The 14,657-nt window shown below is 43.2% G+C and overlaps 1 protein-coding gene across 9 annotated transcripts in view; it reads right to left on the bottom strand.

Moving 5' to 3' along the window:
- atg10 (ATG10 autophagy related 10 homolog (S. cerevisiae)) overlaps positions 1-14,657 on the bottom strand; it is a 437,210-nt gene that overhangs the window by 347,713 nt on the left and 74,840 nt on the right. The window lies entirely within an intron of this gene.

Here is a 14,657-nt window from a genome sequence, read left to right as displayed (position 1 = left end):
AAGGGCCAGATATTTTTTAGAACCGTTGAGCCTTAAATTTTACTGGCACTTTCACGTAGTTTCAATATCGCCTCATCCTGCTCACCCGAGAATCTAGAACACAGATTTGCTTCTGTAACAGTTGGAGTTCCACCAGGAGGAGGCACTAGAAAGCCTGAACCAATTAAGCTGTGATGCCACTTGCAAAAATATGCTGTTTTTACTTTAGAAGTGCAACCACTGGGCTCTTTCCTTGAGAGGTGTAACATTTGAAAAAGGTCACCTTCAAAACACTATGAAAAATCTTCAATGCAGCCTATGGCATTTGGTGGAGTCAGTTCACTCTAAAGGGCCACATAAGGTGATTGGCAAAAGAACCAGAGGCGACATGAGGGAAACTTTATTTTTTATACAGAGAATTGTTGCGATCTGGAATGCACTGCCTGAAAGGGTGGTGGAAGCAGATTCAATAGTAACTTTCAAAAGAGAATTGGATAAATACTTGAAGGGAAAACATTTACAGGGCTATGGGAAAAGAACAGGAATTAATTGGATAGCTCTACTAAAGAGCTGGCACAGGCACAATGGGCCGAATGGCCTCCTTGTGTGCTGTACCATTCTATGATTCGATAAAGCAACGGTGCTCTTGTCTGCAACTCCATTGGTGTAAACCAGCAACAAACTGGTAACCAAGAATCATGATAGAACAGACCAAAGGAATTTCCTGCAATGTATATAAAACCCAATAAATCAAATATGGGATAGCAACTTTGTCAAAATACCTGATCCTGGTTTTGTAGGGTGGTTCAGAGGTCCCCACCTTTATTCTAACCCTGACACTGCATCCACAGTAATATAGTTGGCAGTCTCAATATTGGCTGTAGATATTGTCAGGTCAGCAGCACAGAATTCAAAGAAAGAAGAGAACCTCGAGGCAGAATAAGCTCAGGGATATATACAGTCAACTCTATGAATTCAAACAAACTTATGGGGAAGAAACCAGCATGATCATATTTAGGGGCTCGAACGTCCTTCAAAAGTAGCAAGCCTGCCCAATGAAACAGATATGGGTATGTAACCTCTTTATGGACATTCCTCTCTTCACTCAGTACAGTTGATAACAATGGCCAGCAAGATCAGCATAGCCATGAAGGATAGGAAATAAAACATCAAGGTAGAAAATAAAGTGGACAGAACAGTACAGTACTGTATAAAGAGCAATTCGGTCTTACAAATCCCAAATATTTTCTTCTCAACTTTCAAAATGCTATACATCTGCAAGTGATTTTCTATACGTTTCTACGGCTGCTACAAAATGGAAGAGAGAGAGAGAGAGAGACCTCATCAACACAAGGGACCTCTATGACGAAATACATCTACTCAAACAGCGGATGTGGGTCTTCGCAAGAAACCTCATAAACACTGCCAAAAGACGCAGCCCTCCCACCCCCTCTACCATTGGGAGCCGTAACCCAAACAGGACCACCAATGTCCCCCACCCCCCTTTACAAAACCAACAACAGAACCGTGCTTTTATACCTGACCCAAGACCCCCCTCTAGACCACAGACTGTAGACCAAGAACTGAGAAAGATCATGACGATGCTGAACAGCCTGATAGAAAGCCGGAGAAATTATTAATATTGTTATTTATCATTATCATTATTGTTATCTTATCAGTATTATTACTATTATTAGATAGATATATGTGCATGCCTCATGAAATTTATACTAAATCATCATTTAGCATTATAGAAAATAGTGTTTCCACACGCATCCCACAAAATAGGTCCATTTTATTTCGTTTTATTGAACTATATAAATGCGTTCTTTCCACATAAGCTGCTGGAATATCCAGGGCCTCCGCTCCTCAACTTTTGGGATGAAGAGTACAGACCCTGAATTCCTAAAAGCTATAAAAGACATTGATATAATTGTGTTAACAGAAACATGGTGCCAAAAGGACATGCCGACCCACTGTCCTCCAATGTACCATGAAATCATTGTGCCCTCAGTAAAGAACACTAAGACACGCAAGGGCAGAATCTCCGGGGGAATCCTGGTGTGGTATAAAGGAGAACTGAACAAACACATCTCACCGATAAAACAGGGAAAATCACACGTATGGCTAAAATTAGATAAAAATATAGGAATAGCAAAAAACGATGTTTACTTATGTGCGATCTACATACCTCCAATAGAATCGCCATATTTTGAAGAGGAGATATTTGACACTCTCCACATGGAAATCAGCCATTTCCAGGCCCAAGGAAAGGTGCTACTATGTGGGGACCTAAATGCAAGGACAGGATGTGAACCTGACTTCATAGACCCACAGGGCAACAACCATGTGTTTGGCCAGACCCCTCTATATGTCACACCAGCCATCGCAAACCGAAACAACCTCGATTGTGAAATAAATAAAAGCGGTAGGGAGGTAGTGCAACTCTGCCGAGCCTTAGGCCTGTACATAGTTAACGGTAGGTTCAGAGGGGACTCCTTAGGGAGACTCACATATTCCTCAACTCTTGGGTCTAGTGTGGTGGATTATACAATCACTGACCTGGACCCCTGCGATATCAACGCATTCACTGTCAGGCAGCAATCCCCCCTCTCAGACCATAACCAAATAAATGTGTACCTTAAACTTTCTGCCCAAACTACAGACACAAAAAAGGAACCCATTAAGCTACATAAAATAAACCAGACATACAGATGGGCCCCAGACAGTGGAGATAAATTCATCACAGCACTAAATTCACCTGATCTCACAAGTAAAATTTCAAAATTTAAAGAAAATCTATATGAGATCACCAGAGATGGTGTAAACATGGCCATAGAGGATATAAATATGATCTTCCATGAGGCAGCTGTAAAAGCCGACCTCGTGAAACAGAAGAGGAAGAGTCACAAAAGACAAAATAAAAATAAGAAATGGTTTGACCACGAATGCAAAAATGCCAGAAAAGACCTGAGAAAAATATCAAACCAAAAGCATCGGCAACCAAACAATCCGGACCTACGTACTAGATACAATGAAACCCTCAAAAGATATAAACACACCATTAGGAACAAAACACAAAACTATACCCACAAAATACTCGAAGAAATTGAAAACTCCACCAATCCAAAACAATTCTGGGAAATGTGGAATAACCTGAGTACAACACAATTGCAAGCATTACCAATCCAAGATGGCGACATCTGGAGAACACATTTTGAAAACCTCTACAAAGACATCCCAATAAACGAAACAAACCCAAGTCAACATCAGGTCACAGAAAAACTCCACACATTAGAAGCAACAATTAAAGACAACCAAAACCCTCTAGACTCCCCAATCACATGGAAAGAACTGGCCACAAAAACAAAATCTCTCCACCTAAAGAAAGCCTGTGGCCCAGACAACATCAAAAATGAAATGCTCAAGTTCAGCAATATGGAGATGCAGGGTGCGGTACTCAAATTATTCAACATCATATTACGTTCAGGCTGTTTTCCCGATATCTGGTGCCAAGGACTAATCTCCCCCATATATAAAAGCGGAAACAAATCAGACCCAAATAACTACCGCGGCATCTGTGTCAACAGTTGTCTAGGGAAGTTATTCTGCAGTATTCTAAATAGTAGATTACTTGATTTTCTTAACAAACATAATATCCTCAGAAAAAACCAAATAGGCTTTCTTCCAAAACACCGCACCGCCGACCATATCTATACCCTTCACACCCTCATTGAAAAACATATACACCAAACAAAAAATGGGAAAATATTCGCCTGTTTCATCGACTTCAAGAAAGCCTTTGACTCTATATGGCACGAAGGGCTCTATTATAAACTTCTTCAGTGTGGAATAGGGGGCAAAGTCTATGACCTTATTAAATCAATGTATCTGAAAAACAAATGCGGGGTCAAAATTGGAGACAAACGCACCGATTTCTTCACCCAGAGAAGAGGCGTCCGGCAGGGCTGCAATTTGAGCCCGACCCTGTTCAACATATACATAAATGAATTAGCAGACATGCTGGAGCAAAGCGAGTCACCAGGTCTCCGTCTCCTTGATGGAGAAGTGAAATCCCTGTTCTATGCGGACGACCTGGTTCTGCTGTCTCCCACAGAACAGGGATTACAGCAACAACTAGACCTACTCGACAAATACTGCCAAAATTGGGCTCTAACAGTAAATCTAAAGAAAACCAACATCATGATTTTTCAAAAAAGGCCCAGATGTCAGGAAAACAAATACCAGTTTACCCTCAGTGATACCACTATAGGACACACTATGAGCTACACCTACCTTGGTCTAACTATTACAGCATCAGGGAGCTTCAGCATAGCAGTGAATGCACTAAAAGAAAAAGCACGAAGAGCCCTATATGCAATAAAAAGAAAATTCTACAACATCCAAATCCCAATCAAAATCTGGCTCAAAATATTTGACAGCATAATCCTGCCCATTGCACTGTACGGTAGTGAAGTATGGGGCCCGCTAAATCCCCAAAGCTACACTAAATGGGAAAAACACACAATAGAAGCCCTACATGCAGAATTCTGCCGAAGCATCCTTCGCACCCAAAGAAAAACGCCAACAAATGCATGCAGAGCCGAACTAGGCAGATACCCACTGATAATAAACATCCAAAAACGAGCACTAAACTTCCTAAATCACCTCAAATCTAGCTCCCCAGACACCCTTCATTTCAAAGCCTTTCAGACCCAAGAGCTAAACCCAGAAAAGAGTCCCCTGAGTCAGCTGCTACTGAAACTAAGTACTCAGCCGGCCCCTGACCAGCCCCAGACCAACACAGCCGTCCAAACACCAATCCGAGTGAACCAAATCATTAAAAAATGCAAAGAAACCTACCTGGAACATTGGAACAAAATAACCGAAAGCCAAAGCAGATTAGAATGTTACCGGGCCCTAAAAAGAGAATATAAACTGGCAGACTACCTCACGACCATCAGAGACACAAAACAGAGACAGACCCTCACCAGGTACAGACTAAGCGACCACCAACTGGAAATTGAAAAAGGCAGATACAAGAAATCCTGGCAGCCTAGAGAGAATAGAATATGCGATCAATGTCTGGCCGGCGAGGTTGAAACAGAGATGCATTTCCTCCTAAAATGCGAAAAATTCAACACATCAAGAAACATATTATTCAACAAGCTAAGCCAAACAACCCCAGATTTCAAGGAATTGGATGACCTGTCAAAATTGAGATTAGTCCTAGGAGAAGGAGACAGACCATACCTTGGGGCCAAATATGTAACAACATGTCACAACCTGAGGACTGTTTAAAATTAAGACTGTTTAAAATTAATATTGAACGTACCAAATGAAGTACAAAGACTGTTTAAAATTAATATTGTTTAAAAGTAATATTGTATGTACCCAACAAATGTCAAATCGATTGACACCTACAGAATGTTGGAAAACTGTACCTTTTTGCTATGTAAGTTTTGGCAATATGGTTCTCTGTAAACTTTCATGCCAATAAAGCATTTGAATTGAATTGAATTGAATTGAGAGAGAGAGAGGGGGAGAGGGGGAGAGAGGGCGGGCGAGGAAAGAGAGAGAGAGAGGGCGGGCGAGGAAAGAGCGAGAGGGAAGAAAGAGAGAGGGAAGAAAGGGAGAGAAAAGAGAGAGGGCGAGGAGAGAGAGAGAGAGGGCGAGGAGAGAGAGCGGAAAGAGAGAGAGAGCGAGGAAAGAGAGAGCGAGGAAAGAGAGAGAGCGAGGAAAGAGAGAGCGAGGAAAGAGAGAGCGAGCGAGGAAAGAGAGAGCGAGGAAAGAGAGAGCGAGGAAAGAGAGAGCGAGGAAAGAGAGAGCGAGGAGAGAGAGAGAGAGAGAGCGAGAAAAGAGAGAGAGAGAGAGGAAAGAGAGAGAGAGAGCACGAGGAAAGAGAGAGAGCGCGAGGAAAAAGAGAGAGAGAGAGAGAGAGAGCGAGGAGAGAGAGAGAGAGAGAGAGAGAGCGGGGAGAGAGAGAGAGCGAGGAAAGAGAGAGAGAGCGAGGAAAGAGAGAGAGAGAGCGAGGAAAGAGAGAGCGAGGAAAGAGAGAGCGAGGAAAGAGAGAGAGAGAGCGAGGAAAGAGAGAGAGAGCGAGGAAAGAGAGAGAGAGCGAGGAAAGAGAGAGAGAGCGAGGAAAGAGAGAGAGCGAGGAAAGAGAGAGAGAGCGAGGAAAGAGAGAGAGAGCGAGGAAAGAGAGAGAGAGCGAGGAAAGAGAGAGAGGGAGGAAAGAGAGAGAGAGAGAGCGAGGAAAGAGAGAGAGAGCGAGGAAAGAGAGAGAGAGAGCGAGGAAAGAGAGAGAGAGAGCGAGGAAAGAGAGAGAGCGAGGAAAGAGAGAGCGAGGAAAGAGGGAGAGCGAGGAAAGAGAGAGAGAGCGAGGAAAGAGAGAGAGAGCGAGGAAAGAGAGAGAGAGAGAGAGAGAGAGAGAGCGAGAGCGAGGAAAGAGAGAGAGAGAGCGAGGAAAGAGAGAGAGAGCGAGGAAAGAGAGAGAGAGCGAGGAAAGAGAGAGAGAGCGCGAGGAAGGAGAGAGAGCGAGGAGAGAGAGAGCGAGGAAAGAGAGCGAGGAAAGAGAGAGAGAGCGAGGAAAGAGAGAGCGAGGAAAGAGAGAGAGAGCGAGGAAAGAGAGAGAGAGCGAGGAAAGAGAGAGAGCGAGGAAAGAGAGAGAGAGCGAGGAAAGAGAGATCTCCACACTACTGCCCAGAAAGGACACCCCAGCCTATATAATCCACAACACCAACAGGGAGATCGACACGAGATGTTCTGTCCTCCCCAACGTCTCCCTGGCCCATCATCCAAACATCAACACAAGGGACCTCTATGACGAAATACATCTACTCAAACAGCGGATGTGGGTCTTCGCAAGAAACCTCATAAACACTGCCAAAAGACGCAGCCCTCCCACCCCCCCTACCATTGGGAGCCCAAACAGGACCACCAATGTCCCCCACCCCCCTTTACAAAACCGACAACAGAACCGTGCTTTTATACCTGACCCAAGACCCCCCTCTAGACCACAGACTGTAGACCAAGAACTGAGAAAGATCATGACGATGCTGAACAGCCTGATAGAAAGCCGGAGAAATTATTAATATTGTTATTTATCATTATCATTATTGTTATCTTATCAGTATTATTACTATTATTAGATAGATATATGTGCATGCCTCATGAAATTTATACTAAATCATCACTTAGCATTATAGAAAATAGTGTTTCCACACTCATCCCACAAAATAGGTCCATTTTATTTCGTTTTATTGAACTATATAAATGCGTTCTTTCCACATAAGCTGCTGGAATATCCAGGGCCTCCGCTCCTCAACTTTTGGGATGAAGAGTACAGACCCTGAATTCCTAAAAGCTATAAAAGACATTGATATAATTGTGTTAACAGAAACATGGTGCCAAAAGGACATGCCGACCCACTGTCCTCCAATGTACCATGAAATCATTGTGCCCTCAGTAAAGAACACTAAAACACGCAAGGGCAGAACCTCCGGGGGAATATTGGTGTGGTATAAGGGAGAACTGGACAAACACATCTCACCGGTAAAACAGGGGAAATCACACGTATGGCTAAAACTAGATAAAAATATAGGAATAGTAAAAAAAGATGTTTACTTATGTGCGATCTACATACCTCCAATAGATTCGCCATATTTCGAAGAGGAGTTATTTGATACTCTCCACATGGAAATCAGCCATTTCCAGGCCCAAGGAAAGGTGATAATATGTGGGGACCTAAATGCAAGGACCGGTTGTGAACCTGACTTCATAGACCCACAGGGAAACAACCATGTGTTTGGCCAGACCCCTTTAGATGTCACACCAGCCATCGCAAATCGGAACAACCTTGATCGTGAAATAAATAAAAGCGGTAGGGAGGTAGTGCAACTCTGCCGAGCCTTAGGCCTGTACATAGTTAATGGTAGGTTCAGAGGGGACTCCCTAGGGAGACTCACATACTCCTCAACTCTTGGGTCTAGTGTGGTGGACTATACAATCACTGACCTGGACCCCTGCGGTATCAACGCATTCACTGTCAGGCAGCAATCCCCCCTCTCAGACCATAACCAAATAAATGTGTACCTTAAACTTTCTGCCCAAACTACAGACACAAAAAAGGAACACAGTAAGCTACATAAAATAAACCAGACATACAGATGGGCCCCAGACAGTGGAGATAAATTCATCACAGCACTAAATTCACCTGATCTCACAAGTAAAATTTCAAAATTTAAAGAAAATCTATATGAGATCACCAGAGATGGTGTAAACACGGCCATAGAGGATATAAATATGATCTTCCATGAGGCAGCTGTAAAAGCCGACCTCGTGAAACAGAAGAGGAAGCATCACAAAAGACAAAATAAAAATAAGAAATGGTTTGACCACGAATGCAAAAATGCCAGAAAAGACCTGAGAAAAATATCAAACCAAAAGCATCGGCAACCAAACAATCCGGACCTACGTACTAGATACAATGAAACCCTCAAAAGATATAAACACACCATTAGGAACAAAACACAAAACTATACCCACAAAATACTCGAAGAAATTGAAAACTCCACCAATCCAAAACAATTCTGGGAAATGTGGAATAACCTGAGTACAACACAATTGCAAGCATTACCAATCCAAGATGGCGACATCTGGAGAACACATTTTGAAAACCTCTACAAAGACATCCCAAAAAACAAAACAAACCCAAGTCAACATCAGGTCACAGAAAAACTCCACACATTAGAAGCAACAATTAAAGACAACCAAAACCCTCTAGACTCCCCAATCACATGGAAAGAACTGGCCACAAAAACAAAATCTCTCCACCTAAAGAAAGCCTGTGGCCCAGACAACATCAAAAATGAAATGCTAAAGTTCAGCAATATGGAGATGCAGGGTGCGATACTCAAACTATTCAACATCATATTACGCTCAGGCTGTTTTCCCGATATCTGGTGCCAAGGACTAATCTCCCCCATATATAAAAGTGGAAACAAATCAGACCCAAATAACTACCGCGGCATCTGTGTCAACAGTTGTCTAGGGAAGTTATTCTGCAGTATTCTAAATAGTAGATTACTTGATTTTCTTAACAAACATAATATCCTCAGAAAAAACCAAATAGGCTTTCTTCCAAAACACCGCACCGCCGACCATATCTATACCCTTCACACCCTCATTGAAAAACATAAACACCAAACAAAAAATGGGAAAATATTCGCCTGTTTCATCGACTTCAAGAAAGCCTTTGACTCTATATGGCACGAAGGGCTCTATTATAAACTTCTTCAGTGTGGAATAGGGGGCAAAGTCTATGACCTTATTAAATCAATGTATCTGAAAAACAAATGCGGGGTCAAAATTGGAGACAAACGCACCGATTTCTTCACCCAGAGAAGAGGCGTCCGGCAGGGCTGCAATTTGAGCCCGACCCTGTTCAACATATACATAAATGAATTAGCAGACATGCTGGAGCAAAGCGAGTCACCAGGTCTCCGTCTCCTGGATGGAGAAGTGAAGTCCCTGTTCTATGCGGACGACCTGGTTCTGCTGTCTCCCACAGAACAGGGATTACAGCAACAACTAGACCTACTCGACAAATACTGCCAAAATTGGGCTCTAACAGTAAATCTAAAGAAAACCAACATCATGATTTTTCAGAAAAGACCCAGATGTCAGGAAAACAAATACCAGTTTACCCTCAGTGATACCACTATAGGACACACTATGAGCTACACCTACCTTGGTCTAACTATTACAGCATCAGGGAGCTTCAGCATAGCAGTGAATGCACTAAAAGAAAAAGCCCGAAGAGCCCTATATGCAATAAAAAGAAAATTCTACAACATCCAAATCCCAATCAAAATCTGGCTCAAAATTTTTGACAGCATAATCCTGCCCATTGCACTGTACGGTAGTGAAGTATGGGGCCCGCTAAATCACCAAAGCTACACTAAATGGGAAAAACACACAATAGAAGCCCTACATGCAGAATTCTGCCGAAGCATCCTTCGCACCCAAAGAAAAACGCCAACAAATGCATGCAGAGCCGAACTAGGCAGATACCCACTGATAATAAACATCCAAAAACGAGCACTAAACTTCCTAAATCACCTCAAATCTAGCTCCCCAGACACCCTTCATTTCAAAGCCTTTCAGACCCAAGAGCTAAACCCAGAAAAGAGTCCCCTGAGTCAGCTGCTACTGAAACTAAGTACTCAGCCGGACCCTGACCAGCCCCAGACCAACACAGCCGTCCAAACACCAATCCGAGTGAACCAAATCATTAAAAAATGCAAAGAAACCTACCTGGAACATTGGAACAAAATAACCGAAAGCCAAAGCAGATTAGAATGTTACCGGGCCCTAAAAAGAGAATATAAACTGGCAGACTACCTCACGACCATCAGAGACACAAAACAGAGACAGACCCTCACCAGGTACAGACTAAGCGACCACCAACTGGAAATTGAAAAAGGCAGATACAAGAAATCCTGGCAGCCTAGAGAGAATAGAATATGCGATCAATGTCTGGCTGGCGAGGTTGAAACAGAAATGCATTTCCTCCTAAAATGCGAAAAATTCAACACATCAAGAAACATATTATTCAACAAGCTAAGCCAAACAACCCCAGATTTCAAGGAATTGGATGATCTGTCAAAATTGAGATTAGTCCTAGGAGAAGGAGACAGACCATACCTTGGGGCTAAATATGTAACAACATGTCACAACCTGAGGACTGTTTAAAAGTAAGACTGTTTAAAATTAATATTGAACGTACCAAATGAAGTAGAAAGACTGTTTAAAATTAATATTGTTTAAAAGTAATATTGTATATACCCAACAAATGTCAAATCGATTGACACCTACAGAATGTTGGAAAACTGTACCTTTTTGCTATGTAAGCTTTGGCAATATGGTTCTCTGTAAACTTTCATGCCAATAAAGCATTTGAACTGAACTGAACTGAACTGAGCGAGCGCGAGGAAAGAGAGAGAGAGCGAGGAAAGAGAGAGAGAGCGAGGAAAGAGAGAGAGAGCGAGGAAAGAGAGAGCGAGGAAAGAGAGAGCGAGGAAAGAGAGAGAGAGAGCGAGGAAAGAGAGAGCGAGGAAAGAGAGAGAGAGAGAGCGAGGAAAGAGAGAGAGAGCGAGGAAAGAGAGAACGAGGAAAGAGAGAGAGAGCGAGGAAAGAGAGAGAGAGCGAGAAAAGAGAGAGAGCGAGGAAAGAGAGAGAGCGAGGAAAGAGAGAGAGCGAGGAAAGAGAGAGAGCGAGGAAAGAGAGAGAGCGAGGAAAGAGAGAGAGAGCGAGGAAAGAGAGAGCGAGGAAAGAGAGAGAGAGAGAGAGAGAGAGCGAGGAAAGAGAGAGAGAGAGAACGAGGAAAGAGAGAGAGAGCGCGAGGAAAGAGAGAGAGAGCGAGGAAAGAGAGAGAGAGAGAGCGAGGAAAGAGAGAGAGAGCGAGGAAAGAGAGAGAGAGAGCGAGGAAAGAGAGAGAGAGCGAGGAAAGAGAGAGAGAGCGAGGAAAGAGAGAGAGCGAGAAAAGAGAGAGAGAACGAGGAAAGAGAGAGAGAGCGCGAGGAAAGAGAGAGAGAGGGAGGAAAGAGAGAGAGAGAGCGCGAGGACAGAGAGAGAGAGCGAGGAGAGAGAGAGCGAGGAAAGAGAGAGAGAGAGCGAGGAAAGAGAGAGAGAGCGAGGAAAGAGAGAGAGAGAGAGGAAAGAGAGAGAGAGCGAGGAAAGAGAGAGAGAGCGAGGAAAGAGAGAGAGAGAGCGAGGAAAGAGAGAGAGAGCGAGGAAAGAGAGAGAGAGCGAGGAAAGAGAGAGAGAGAGCGAGGAAAGAGAGAGAGAGAGCGAGGAAAGAGAGAGAGAGAGCGAGGAAAGAGAGAGAGAGAGCGAGGAAAGAGAGAGAGAGCGAGGAAAGAGAGAGAGGAAAGAGAGAGCGAGAGCGAGGAAAGAGAGCGAGAGCGAGGAAAGAGAGAGCGAGGAAAGAGAGAGAGAGCGAGGAAAGAGAGAGAGAGCGAGGAAAGAGAGAGAGAGCGAGGAAAGAGAGAGAGAGCGAGGAAAGAGAGAGCGAGGAAAGAGAGAGAGAGAGCGAGGAAAGAGAGAGAGAGAGCGAGGAAAGAGAGAGACCCCCCACAAAATAGGTCCATTTTATTTCGTTTTATTGAACTATATAAATGCGTTCTTTCCACATAAGCTGCTGGAATATCCAGGGCCTCCGCTCCTCAACTTTTGGGATGAAGAGTACAGACCCTGAATTCCTAAAAGCTATAAAAGACATTGATATAATTGTGTTAACAGAAACATGGTGCCAAAAGGACATGCCGACCCACTGTCCTCCAATGTACCATGAAATCATTGTGCCCTCAGTAAAAAACACTGAAACACGCAAGGGCAGAACCTCCGGGGGAATATTGGTGTGGTATAAGGGAGAACTGGACAAACACATCTCACCGGTAAAACAGGGGAAATCACACGTATGGCTAAAACTAGATAAAAATATAGGAATAGCAAAAAAAGATGTTTACTTATGTGCGATCTACATACCTCCAATAGATTCGCCATATTTCGAAGAGGAGTTATTTGATACTCTCCACATGGAAATCAGCCATTTCCAGGCCCAAGGAAAGGTGATAATATGTGGGGACCTAAATGCAAGGACCGGTTGTGAACCTGACTTCATAGACCCACAGGGAAACAACCATGTGTTTGGCCAGACCCCTTTAGATGTCACACCAGCCATCGCAAATCGGAACAACCTTGATCGTGAAATAAATAAAAGCGGTAGGGAGGTAGTGCAACTCTGCCGAGCCTTAGGCCTGTACATAGTTAATGGTAGGTTCAGAGGGGACTCCCTAGGGAGACTCACATACTCCTCAACTCTTGGGTCTAGTGTGGTGGACTATACAATCACTGACCTGGACCCCTGCGATATCAACGCATTCACTGTCAGGCAGCAATCCCCCCTCTCAGACCATAACCAAATAAATGTGTACCTTAAACTTTCTGCCCAAACTACAGACACAAAAAAGGAACACAGTAAGCTACATAAAATAAACCAGACATACAGATGGGCCCCAGACAGTGGAGATAAATTCATCACAGCACTAAATTCACCTGATCTCACAAGTAAAATTTCAAAATTTAAAGAAAATCTATATGAGATCACCAGAGATGGTGTAAACACGGCCATAGAGGATATAAATATGATCTTCCATGAGGCAGCTGTAAAAGCCGACCTCGTGAAACAGAAGAGGAAGCATCACAAAAGACAAAATAAAAATAAGAAATGGTTTGACCACGAATGCAAAAATGCCAGAAAAGACCTGAGAAAAATATCAAACCAAAAGCATCGGCAACCAAACAATCCGGACCTACGTACTAGATACAATGAAACCCTCAAAAGATATAAACACACCATTAGGAACAAAACACAAAACTATACCCACAAAATACTCGAAGAAATTGAAAACTCCACCAATCCAAAACAATTCTGGGAAATGTGGAATAACCTGAGTACAACACAATTGCAAGCATTACCAATCCAAGATGGCGACATCTGGAGAACACATTTTGAAAACCTCTACAAAGACATCCCAAAAAACAAAACAAACCCAAGTCAACATCAGGTCACAGAAAAACTCCACACATTAGAAGCAACAATTAAAGACAACCAAAACCCTCTAGACTCCCCAATCACATGGAAAGAACTGGCCACAAAAACAAAATCTCTCCACCTAAAGAAAGCCTGTGGCCCAGACAACATCAAAAATGAAATGCTAAAGTTCAGCAATATGGAGATGCAGGGTGCGATACTCAAACTATTCAACATCATATTACGCTCAGGCTGTTTTCCCGATATCTGGTGCCAAGGACTAATCTCCCCCATATATAAAAGTGGAAACAAATCAGACCCAAATAACTACCGCGGCATCTGTGTCAACAGTTGTCTAGGGAAGTTATTCTGCAGTATTCTAAATAGTAGATTACTTGATTTTCTTAACAAACATAATATCCTCAGAAAAAACCAAATAGGCTTTCTTCCAAAACACCGCACCGCCGACCATATCTATACCCTTCACACCCTCATTGAAAAACATAAACACCAAACAAAAAATGGGAAAATATTCGCCTGTTTCATCGACTTCAAGAAAGCCTTTGACTCTATATGGCACGAAGGGCTCTATTATAAACTTCTTCAGTGTGGAATAGGGGGCAAAGTCTATGACCTTATTAAATCAATGTATCTGAAAAACAAATGCGGGGTCAAAATTGGAGACAAACGCACCGATTTCTTCACCCAGAGAAGAGGCGTCCGGCAGGGCTGCAATTTGAGCCCGACCCTGTTCAACATATACATAAATGAATTAGCAGACATGCTGGAGCAAAGCGAGTCACCAGGTCTCCGTCTCCTGGATGGAGAAGTGAAGTCCCTGTTCTATGCGGACGACCTGGTTCTGCTGTCTCCCACAGAACAGGGATTACAGCAACAACTAGACCTACTCGACAAATACTGCCAAAATTGGGCTCTAACAGTAAATCTAAAGAAAACCAACATCATGATTTTTCAGAAAAGACCCAGATGTCAGGAAAACAAATACCAGTTTACCCTCAGTGATACCACTATAGGACACACTATGAGCTACACCTACCTTGGTCTAACTATTACAGCATCA

This window comes from Somniosus microcephalus, chromosome 1 (genome assembly GCF_052327205.1).
Source record: "Somniosus microcephalus isolate GS21.2 chromosome 1, FLI_Smic_1.0, whole genome shotgun sequence".
Classification (NCBI taxonomy): Eukaryota; Metazoa; Chordata; class Chondrichthyes; order Squaliformes; family Somniosidae; genus Somniosus; species Somniosus microcephalus.
This window is presented reverse-complemented; position numbering and strand designations above follow the sequence as displayed.